The sequence below is a fragment of the Melitaea cinxia genome, chromosome 7 (assembly GCF_905220565.1).
Source record: "Melitaea cinxia chromosome 7, ilMelCinx1.1, whole genome shotgun sequence".
NCBI lineage: Eukaryota > Metazoa > Arthropoda > Insecta > Lepidoptera > Nymphalidae > Melitaea > Melitaea cinxia.
Genome location: NC_059400.1, coordinates 13933811 through 13946111, shown reverse-complemented (window position 1 = coordinate 13946111; position 12301 = coordinate 13933811). Strand labels below are relative to the sequence as shown.

The 12301-nt window shown below is 34.7% G+C and overlaps 1 long non-coding RNA gene across 1 annotated transcript; it reads left to right on the top strand.

Moving 5' to 3' along the window:
• The first annotated feature begins 1214 nt into the window (after positions 1–1214).
• Positions 1215–2349, top strand: LOC123655023. The gene is made up of 2 exons (XR_006743306.1): positions 1215–1550; positions 2225–2349. It is a non-coding gene; the product is annotated as an uncharacterized LOC123655023 (long non-coding RNA).
• The last annotated feature ends 9952 nt before the right edge of the window (positions 2350–12301 follow it).

Sequence of the window (12301 nt, the reverse complement as noted above, 5' to 3'; positions counted from 1 at the left end):
ATATAGTAATTTACCATGTTAAAAGTTCGGGCATCATAAATATTTTAAATCAAAATCAAAGAACCACGTACATACAAAGTAATTGTAAATGTTTCGATTAAGCGTTCCAGAGGTAAAAATTGATGAGAGGTAAAAATCCTAGTATATTTTGTCTCATTGCAAGTGAACTTTATTTTTTTATCTATACATATATACATATAAATAAAATTTAAGGTTCTGTCTGTGATTGGAAAACAACTGTGTTTATCCAAGTGCATACAGTTATTCACACGATACTAAAACACAAACAAAAGATTTTAAAAATTTTGTCTTTATTTCTGTTCGTCGGGGCTAATCTTTAGAATGGTTGAACCGATTTTTATATGACTTTAACTAGAAGATAGAGGAAGTCGTGGTGCAACGTATAGGCTACTTTTTATCCCGCAATTCCCAGGAATCGGGATTTATGGGAAAACCCGTGTTTACCGCGTCCGGGCTATCCTAACCTACCCCACTTTCAGATAGATATCAAATAACTAAACGATTTCTATTAAACACGACCATGCGTTCAAATCTATACAGCTATACTAATAATAAAAAGCTGAAAAATTTGTTCGTTTAACCGCGCTAATCTCAGAAAGTACTGGTTCAAATTAAAAAAAAAAAATTTTGTCTTGGATATCCCATTTACCGAGGTAAGCTATAGACTATTTTTCTCTCCATTTAACGCGGGTGAAGCTGCGAGCCACAGCTAGGGAGAAATAAAGTCTTTAAACCTAACACCTACCGTTGTAATTAAAATAATGATTGCATTTCTAAACATCGAGATGCACAATAATTATAATCAGGGCAGTAAACATTAAAGCTAACTCTGGAAAACCTGTTATTGTCGGATCATTCCCTATACATCTACATTTCTTAACTAAAGCATAAACAAAACAAATCATTGATTAAATTTTTTGTTACATACCTGATATATATCAGTTACGCACTATAAAACCATAAAAAAACGGTAAAGTACCTACGCTACATACCTTCGACCGATTCATTAAAAATTCCTTCGTCGAAATATCGGTAAAACTCCTTGCCGTGTCATTTAACCTTATTTCCATTATTTAATAAAACTCATTCACAAATTGACACCGATTTACGATCGACACAAACAAATGTATATGAACAAAAAAAACTATGACGTCAGTAGTCAACACTATTGACCTGTGCACGCGTCATTTGTCATCTATATTAACAGCGGTTGAAAGCGGCCCCAAACATAACGTAGCGAGCATTCAACGCGAGCACATCATTATAATTATTAAAATCAATCAATCCGCCATAATGTATACAAACCCATTTGAAAGGAAGCACTCGGTGTTAAGACAGGCCCTTGATAGGTTCATCAAGGGCGAGACGAAGCTGAGCTTCAAGAAGAACATCCTCTCAAAGAGGACTAGTTCTGACTCTTCTGTGTCCTCTAGCAGTACATATAGTGTACAAAAGCATAATTCAAAAAAATGAACTGGAATGTTGTGACAATTTTGTGTTCAGTTTTGCCGTATTTTACTCACTAACAGGTTGGTACAATTTTTTATTTTCTATTTTACTGTATCTAATTTATTTGAGTACGTTTATACATACTACAATAATTTTAAATATTTACTCAAATTTAGTTTTTAACAAAGTCTTTGTTAACCTTTAATTATTATCAGAAAAATGTCATAAAAAAGCTTTTACTTATTTCGTTTGATCTCCTTTATATAAAACATTTGTAAGTCAAAATAATAACTTCAAATATACATATATATATAATAATGGCATATAAAGTATTTAATCTGTTTTATATTTTCCTTTGTATAGTTTGCCTTAAGCATCTTTATTACGTACGAGCTTTGAACTTGTATCTTGACTCAACCTCGAAAAATATAGTTGAAATATATTTTATACGATACAGAGCACAAAAATAACGTAAATTTTCTGTCTAGTAACATTATTTGAAAAAGTTTTAGACTGATTAATTTTAGTGCTACAAGAGTTTTTATGAGTATGCAAAATTATTATAAATAAACTTTGCTTAAAAGCTCTTTTATCTATCGCCTAAGTAATAATACAAATTTAGGATAAAGTTTTTTTTTTATAAAAAATTAGGTAATATTAAAATTCCAATTACCTTTGTTTAAAATTCATACATTCAAAATAGGTTCTATAAAACGAGGTCTTAATTTTGTTTTTGTTTTTTTTTTGCTTACAGTTTGAGTGGAGTCGATTTCGGAACTGGTTCCTTGACGTCAGAAAGCCGGATGACTGTCATTAGTTGGTGTTAAATATTTGCGACTTGATTATTCTAACAATAAAAAAGTTTAAATAAAAAAAAAATGTTTTTTATTTTATATGTATCTAAGCCCTTTTATTTCATTAACTAATACTCAATAAATTTATTACATATTGATATATACTATTCAGCCGTAGTGATCGTATTAAAGAAAAGTTTAAGAGCCTTGTTTGCTGTGGTCTGAGTGTTTGTGCTTGTGTATTGTGTGTGTTTCCGGATCTCCACCTCAGGAGTTAACCCTAGTGGGGGCCGTTGAGAGTGAGGCATTCATCGTTAATATTATCAGCCAAGTTACTCTAATACGAGTTTGTGAAGACAGGTTTGTGCAGATTAAGAATGTTTTCGGAAACATTTAGAGTTCCTAACCACGCGTTTTCCTTTATTCCGATTGAAAGCTGAATATCAAAAACCTGACTTGATAAACATAACTGTGTTAGTCCGTGCTTGAACCCGTGACTAAATAGCACCAATTTAATTGCTCTATCGACTGAATTATTTAAGCATCAAGACTTGAATGACAAAGATAAGAAAAAGGACAATATTTGGATACTTTAAGTGTAAAAGAAGTATTATGTTATCTGACGTTTAGTAACGAATACCAATGTTTTAATTTAGAATCGAATATCCCTAATTAATACTATAAATGTAAATAAAGCTGTTGCTATTTGAATAGAGCTGTTGCTATTTGAATAAAGCTGTTTTTTATTTTCATTTTGATTTTGAATATAAGTTTGTTTGCTACGCTTTAACGCAAAAACTACTAAACCGATCATCATGAAACTTTTTACACTTATTCTTGGAGATATTAGAAGTAACATACTAACGTACTTTTTACTAAAAGTAGAATTTAATGCGAGTGAAGCCGCGGGTAAAGGCTAGTAATTAGTATAATTGCTTCAATATTACATAAACAAGACAAAAACATGGTTATATAGGAGAATAATATTGAGCTTAATTCGCTCTAGTAATGCTTGGTGGATTACATTAAACTTATTTGTACATGCCTTGCCCTTCTTCAACACTAAACCGGGATCTGAACCCGTGATATTTCTATTATGATAGACGTGTATACAAAACAAAAAAATAATGTTAAAACAGTATTTACCAGTAATCAATAGCTATTATTATAAACAATCGCGTGTGTAAACAACTAAATAAATAAAAGATCTTCTACACGGACCGTTTTCTACTTAGTAATTTCAAAGTAAATCCCGAAGTGTAAGTGAACCGACTTCTAGTTAAAAAAAGTAACCAAGAGCAAAACCATTTTTATGGAGACATTTATATAGATTTCGGAAAACCAAATTCTAGCGCAATTAAGCGACAAACGCTGCTGCTCATACTGAACATGTATTCGCTAGAACACCATGTATATTCAATGTTTTATTTATTTTTTAAACTTTATTTAAAATTCTTAAGACATGGCGGAACGGTCACAGCACTGTTTTGTGGCTGTTGCGGGTTCAATCTCCGCATATGACAAACATTTGTATTGGCCATACAGATGTTTGCCGTGATCTGGGTGTTTATGCATTCCTTGTGGGTCTCCCCACCGTGCCTCGAAGAGCACGTTAAACTGCCGGTCCCGGTTGTTATCATGTACTCGCTACACGTATCTTGATAGCGATCGTTACTCATAGTAGAGAATAAGTAACGTATAATAACTCGTTCCTCGCCTCGTTTTCATTACGATATATTTTTTTTAATTCCTTGTTTAAAAATCTTGTCCTGATGAGTGGATAATTGTATTTATACAAATATTTCTTTTCGCTCTGGATGTTTGTCCTTGTAGGAGTCCCCACCGTGAGCCCCCAGCTGATGTTATCATATACATGTCATAGCTATAGTTCTTAGAAGTAGGTAGAGGATACATCCGCCAACCCGTAGTGAAGCAACGTGGTCGATTAAGCTCTAATCCTTCTCCATAAATTCTCATAGAAAGAGGTCCATGTCCAGTATGATTTTAATGCCTGAATAAATTAATCAATATATCTGGATGGTCCAGTGACATCATTTTATAAATTAATATTCCCTTGCCCATTTCTAATCATAAACAAAGTCGGATCAAGAAATATATTAAAAACCATTTGTCACGAAAAGAAAGCGCAATTCTCTTTACACGCTCTACTTTATATCCGAACTTGATTTATTTCTGGTGAAACAGCAAATTGTAGGCTTTATTCAGAATACCAATTTGTATATTTACGTCGATTTCAAAAAAATAGAATATATATTGAGAGAATTTCTAAAAAATACATTATCAAAAAAAAATGTCATCGTGAAATGAAAAAAAGGCGAAACTGTAGTCGTGAACAAAGGGTACTATAATAAACTGTAATTAAAAAAACTCTAAAAAGAAAAACCGTCCAACTACTGGCAATGAAATACACAGGCCGAAGACGGGCAGCAGCGTCTTCGGTGCGACAAAGCCAGCCCTGCGGTCACCAACCCGCCTGCCCAGCGTGGTGACTATGAGCAAAACACATGAGTTCACGCCATTTTTGGCGTGATCTTGTGGAGACCTATGTCCAGTAGGGGACTGCGAAAGCTGCTGTGATGATGATGATGAATTAAAGAAATAGAAAAAAATTTAATCCTTCAAGATAAAGGTAATTTCTAGATGTCAGAAGTAGGATAAGAATAGGAGACACATTTAAACCAAACTTTACTGTAAGTTTAACTTCTTGAAGTGTAACTAATATAATGTAATAAAAAAACCAACACATAAATATATAAAAGAGAATAAGACAGAATAAGTTACTGCTCAAAACGCGTAAGTGACGCGTTTTGCATGACGCTTACGACCTTTTTCACGAGGCCGTGAAAATCGTCTATAGAGCAAATAGCAACGGCCTACCTTTCTACGACTTTTCAGAAGCTTACTTCTGCTGTGTCTGAATTGCACACACACACACACACACACTTGTTATTTTACTTTTTTTAAAACATAGTGTTTATGAAATATAATTTCATTTTTATATGACAGGTGATCTGGTGTAAAGGTGCGAAAAACCTTAGCGCCGTTGATCACAGGTGCGATATCCGCTCAGAGCAAAAATTTTTATTTGTACAAACAATTGTTTCCACCCTGGTTGTCTGTTTTTTTCTTAGGTTGGGTGATAATTTGCTTTAATTGCTTCAAGACGTAGGCATCTAACATAATAACAACCCATACCGAAAGCTTTATGTGCTCTCTCATAGACGATGGCAAAACTCACATGGATTTAAATCCACTTAACAAATTGTATAAATGCAAATATTTACTACGGGCGTGAATCGATCATTACACCATAATCACGAACGCATGGCAAGTTTTCTCACACCTCTGTACAGAACGGTTGTCACTATACTAAAATAAATAAATTATGTATAAAAAAGTTAAATACGTGTAATATAATATAGTTATAAATATAGAATTATTTGGAAACAAGTGACAACAATGTTTTTCCGTTTTTAAATAAAATCGGTGGATCAAATTATGTCGAATAATAAAATAAAAATCTCGTAAAATAAATCATCCCTGTAATTTAATATATGTGTATGATATTTCCGTTCATATTATTTTAATAACCTTGGCTTAAAGAGATTAATGATTTAAATTAAACGCAAACTAGTTACAAAAGCTATTTCCGAAATCTATGACACCTTTATGAGTATTTTTTTGACTAGCTTTGCCTGCAACTACGTCGGCGTGGAATTTAATATAAATCTTAAAAAAAAATCGCAAAGTTATAAAATAAATAAATTTCTTAAATAAAATTAGCCTAACTCCTTATTACATCAGCTATCTGCCAGTGAAAGTCCCGTCTAAATCGGTTCAGCCGTTTCAGAGATTAGCCGAAACAAACAAACAGACAGACAAAAATTGAATATATACATTTAGTAAAAGTTTAGTAAAAAGTTGTATTTTAATAATACAAACAGACACTCCAATTTTATTTATTTGTATAGCTTATAACTTATTTTAGCTATAAATTTTTACGTATACATTTTATTTCAATGTCACCTAATTTCGGAAGCTTCATAACAATCGTAATAAGCATTGTATAAATAGTGACAGGCGACTAAGGGATAACACAGATCCACTACCACCTTGGAACTTAAATGCCGACCGATGGCGGGATAATCATCCAACTAGCTGCTGGCATCCTGTTGGCTTTGAAATATACAGGCCGAAGAGGCGCAGCACCGTCTTCAGTGCGACAAAGCCAGCCCTACAGTCACCGACCCGCCTGCCCAGCGTAGTGACTATGGGCAAAACATATGGAGGCCTATGTCGATGTCGATGATGACTACTTTTTGAGTAATCTTTGATAGCGCGTATTTGACTATTTTTTGTCTACTTACGTTGTACTACTTGTCAATGTAATTAATGTCGGTTTTTTTTTCGTTTGTGAGCAAACACAATTATGTACTAATGTGTTGTGTGTTTCCTGACCACCGACTCTTGAGTTCACATCCTACTGTGAGCGTATGAGTACGATGCATTTATTTATTTTTAAACGCGTATTTACATGACTATTTTTTCGTGTCCCTATATGTTGTCTTACTTTTCGATGTAATTGAAGTCGGTTTTGTATTGTTTGCGCGCAAACAATTATATTTATCGACATAAATCATATTTTTACCTTTTTTTTAATGAATTACAAAGCCTCAGACAACAATATAAATGTATAATTGAACTTGAAATAGTCTGCGCTTTGTGTCGGAGTTTAAAATATTTTAAACATAATTTAATTACTCACAATAGATGGAAATACAATAGCTATAGACAGACTTTATAGTTATACATAGAGTTCATTTACACCACCAGCTTATCTTGTCATTCTGAACGCAAATAATAAAATTACAAAATTATTTGTTTAATTTTGGTTTAATGATAATAAAATTTAACAACCCATCCATTTGTTTCACTTATTAAGGCCTACATTACCTTAGTTAATGTATCTGTTTATCAATTTAGAAGTTTGTTAGTCGCTCAAAGAATTTTTATTATTTACTAGCTACCCGGACAGGCTTCGTTCTGTCAAAAGTTAATTGTATTTTTTTTTTCTTAGTAAAACCTTCCGAATTGGTCGAGCCATTCTCGAGTTATGCGCATAGCAACATTCATTTTTATTTGTATCGATTTATATATTTTATAAATATACAATAATATTATTCTATATATTATACGTACACCTATGCCTGCTGTGTTCACTGGTCATAATAACCTCCGCAACACCGCACACCTGGTAGAGACCGCGTTTTAGCGATAAGGCCGCCTAATATTGTACAAAACTAAGACTAATCTTAATATATTGTATTTTTCTGTGGTGAACAATATTTCATTTATTATGTGTCTTTTTATTTATTAATTTTATATTTCACTAGCTGTGCCCGCGGCTTCGCCCGCGTTGAAATCAGTGTGTCACAAAGTTTTCCCGGCTAACTTCCAGTGAAACTCTCATCAAAATCGGCTTAACTATTCCGTAAACCTTCCTCTTGAAGTCCTCTCTCCATTGGTGAAACCGCATGAAAATCCGTTCAGTAGATTTTGAGGGAATCGATCATATACACTTTTGGGGACTTTCTTTTATAATACACTAACTGTTGCCCGCGACTACGTTCGCGTGGTTATGTAGATATGCATTACTATTAAGATGTTTAACGCAAAATATTTTTTTTTATTTTAGTCACTTGAAATGCTTATCACGCTGAGTAACTTTTTAAAAGGCACAATTTGGTATAATTTAATAGTTATTTTTATAAAACCTCTCTATACACCACATTTTTAGTTTTATTTTTAGGCTGTATGTGTTTCATATAACCTATCAAATCCAATTAAACCCCCTTAGCGGAGGAATATCGTGTAATCCCTTCTTAGCGGACGTCTGAAAACTATAATTTACCTCCCTGCCAAATTTTATTTTTGTCCAACCTGGATGGATAGACCATCCAGCGGTTTTTGAGTTCTCGTGATGAGTGAGTCAGTGACCTTTCTCTTTTATATATAAAGATTACGATGCATTATTTGGACACTTCCTCACCATCTATAGAGCATATATTTTAAATTTCAAGTCTCTTACTTCAAAAACATAAGACTTTCATACAAACATCCGACCCCCGTTTTATCCTTTTAGGGGTCGATTTTCGTAAAATCTGTTCTTAGCAAATGTCTACGCCCTATAAGGAACCTAGCTGCCAAATTTTAAGCTTATAGCTGTTATAGTCTCGAAGATTTCGTGATGAGGGAGTCAACCTACCATCCCCCGCTTTAACCCCAAAAGAGAGTTGATTTCTAAAGATACATTATTTGGACGCCTTCTCATCATCTATAAGGCATACATTTTAAATTTCAAGTATCTTACTTCAAAAACATAAGACTTTCATACAAACATTCAACCCCCGTTTTACCCCTTTAGGGGTCAAATTTCGTAAAACCCGTTCTTAGCAAATGTCTACGCTTTATAAGGAGCCTATCTGCCAAATTTCAAGTTTGTGGCTATTATAGTTTCGGAGATTTCGTGATGAGTGAATCAATCTACCATCCCCCATTTTAACCCCAAAAGGGAGTTGCTTTCTAAAGTTACATTATTTGGACACCTTTTCGCCATGTAAAGAGCGAACATTTTAAATTTCAAGTCTTACTTCAAAAACATAGGACTTTCATACAAACTTGCAACCCCCGTTTTACCCCCTTAGGGGTCGAGTTTCGTAAAATTCGTTCTTAGCGGATGTCTACGTCCTATAAGGAGCCTACCTGCCAAATTTCAAGTTTGTAGGTGTTGTAGTTTTGGAGGTTTCGTGATGAGGGAGTCAACCTATCATCTCCCGTTTTAACCCCAAAAAGGAGTTGATTTCTAAAGATACATTATTTGGACGCCTTCTCATCATCTATAAGGCATACATTTTAAATTTCAAGTATCTTACTTCAAAAACATAAGACTTTCATACAAACATTCAACCCCTGTTTTACCCCTTTAGGGGTCAAATTTCGTAAAACCCGTTCTTAGCAAATGTCTACGCTTTATAAGGAGCCTATCTGCCAAATTTCAAGTTTGTGGCTATTATAGTTTCGGAGATTTCGTGATGAGTGAATCAATCTACCATCCCCCATTTTAACCCCAAAAGGGAGTTGCTTTCTAAAGTTACATTATTTGGACACCTTTTCGCCATGTAAAGAGCGAACATTTTAAATTTCAAGTCTCTTACTTCAAAAACATAGGACTTTCATACAAAATTGCAACCCCCGTTTTACCCCCTTAGGGGTCGAGTTTCGTAAAATCCGTTCTTAGCGGATGTCTACGTCCTATAAGGAGCCTACCTGCCAAATTTCAAGTTTGTAGGTGTTATAGTTTTGGAGATTTCGTGATGAGTGAGTGACCTTTCGCTTTTATATATATTATAGACTAGCTGTGCCCGCGGCTTCGCCCGCGTTGAAATTAGTATGTCACAAAGTTTTCCCGGCAAACTTCCAGTGAAACTCTCATCAAAATCGGCTTAGCCGTTCCGTAAACCTTCTTCTTGCCAATGGTGGAGCCCTCTCTCCAATGGTGAAACCGCATGAAAATCCGTTCAGTAATTTTGAGCGAACCGATCACATACACTTTTGGGGACTTTGTTTTATAATACACTAACTGTTGCCCGCGACTACGTCCGCGTGGTTATGAAGATATGCATTACTATTAAGATGTTTAACGCAAATTATTTTTTTTATTTCAGTCACTTGAAATGCTTATCAAACTGAGAAACTTTTTAAAAGACACAATTTAGTATAATTTAATAGTTATTTTTATAAAACCTCTGTATACACCACATTTTTAGTTTTATTTTCAGGCTGTATATGTTTCATACAAACTATCAACCCCAATTAAACCCCCTTAGAGGTGGAATATCGTAAAATCCGTTCTTAGCGGACGTCTACTAACTATAATCTACCTCCCTGCCAAATTTTATCTTTGTCCAACCTGGATAGATAGACCATCCAGCGGTTTTTGAGTTCTCGTGATGAGTGAGTTAGTGACCTTTCTCTTTTATATATATATAGATTACGATGCATTTTTTGGACACCTCCTCACCATCTATAGAGCATATATTTTAAATTTCAAGTCTCTTACTTCAAAAACATAAGACTTTCATACAAACTTCCGACCCCCGCTTTATCCCCTTACGGGTCGATTTTCATAAAATCAGTCCTTAGCAGATGTCTAAGCCCTATAATAAGGAACCTACCTGCCAAATTTCAAGTTTGTAGCTCTTATAGTTTCGGAGGTTTTGGGATGAGTGAGTCAACCTACCATCCCCCGTTTTAACTCCAAAAGAGAGTTGATTTCTAAAGATACATCATTTGGTCACCTTCTCACCATCTAAAGAGCATACATTTTAAATTTCAAGTCTCTTACTTCAAAAACGTAGGATTTTCATACAAACTTCCAACCCCTGTTTTATCCCCTTAAGGGTCGAGTTTCGTAAAATTAGTTCTTAGCGGATGTCTACGCCCTATAAGAAACCTACCTGCCAAATTTTAAGTTTGTAGCTGTTATAGTTTCGGAGATTTCGTGATGAGTGAGTCAATCTACCATCCCCCGTTTTAACCCCAAAAGGGAGTTGCTTTCTAAAGCAACATAATTTCGACACCTTCTCACCATCTATAGAGCATACGTTTTAAAATTCAAGTCTCTTACTTCAAAAACATAGGACTTTCATACAAACTTCTAACCCCCGTTTTACCCCTTTAGGGGTCGAATTTCGTAAAATCCGTTCTCAGCGGATGCCTACATCTTATAAAGAGCCTACCTGCCAAATTTCAAGTTTGTAGGTGTTATAGTTTCGGAGATTTCGTGATGAGTGAGTAAACCTACCATCCCCCGTTTTAACCCCAAAAGGGAGTTGATTTCTAAAGATTCATTATTTGGACACCTTCTCATCATCTATAAGGTATACATTTTAAATTTCAAGTCTCTTACGTCAAAAACATGGGACTCTCATACAAACTTCCAACCCCCATTTTACCCCCTTAGGGGTTGAGTTTCGTAAAATCCGTTCTTAGCGGATGTCTACGTCTTATAAGGAGCCTACTTGCCAAATTTCAAGTTTGTAGGTGTTATAGTTTCGGAGATTTCATGATGAGTGACCTTTCGCGTTTATATATATTATAGACTAGCTGTGCCCGCGGCTTCGCCCGCGTTGAAGTTAGTGTGTCACAAAGTTTTCCCGGTAAATTTCCAGTGAAACTCTCATCAAAATCGGCTTAGCCGTTCCGTAAACCTTCCTCTTGCCAGTAGTGGAGCCCTCTCTCCAATGGTGAAACCGCATGAAAATCCGTTCTGTAGATTTTGAGCGAATCGATCACACACACTTTTGGGGACTTTGTTTTATAGTACACTAACTGTTGTCCGCGACTAAGTCCACGTGGTTATGAAAATATGCATTACTATTAAGATGGTGAACGCAAATTATTTTTTTTATTTCAGTCACTTGAAATGCTTATCAAACTGAGTAACTTTTTAAAAGGCACAGTTTAGTATAATTTAATAGTTATTTTTATAAAACCTCTCTATACACCATATTTTTAGTTTTGTTTTCAGGCTCTATATCTTTCATACAAACTGTCAACCCTAATTAAACCACCTTAGCGGTGGAATATTGTAAAATCCGTTCTTAGCGGACGTCTGCTAACTATAATCTACCTCCCTGCCAAATTTTTTCTTTGTCCAACCTGGATGGATAGACCATCCAGCGGTTTTTGAGTTCTCGTGATGCGTGAGTTATTTACCTTTCTCTTTTATATATATAGATAACGATGCATTATTTGGACACCTTCTCACCATCTAAAGAGCGTACATTTTATATTTCAAGTCTCTTACTTCAAAAACATAGGACTTTCATACAAACTTCCAACCCCCGTTTTACCCCCTTAGGGGTCGAATTTCGTAAAATCCGTTATTAGCAGATGTCTACGCCCGTCTATAAAGAGCCTTCCTGCCAAATTTCAAGTTTGTAGGTGTTATAGTT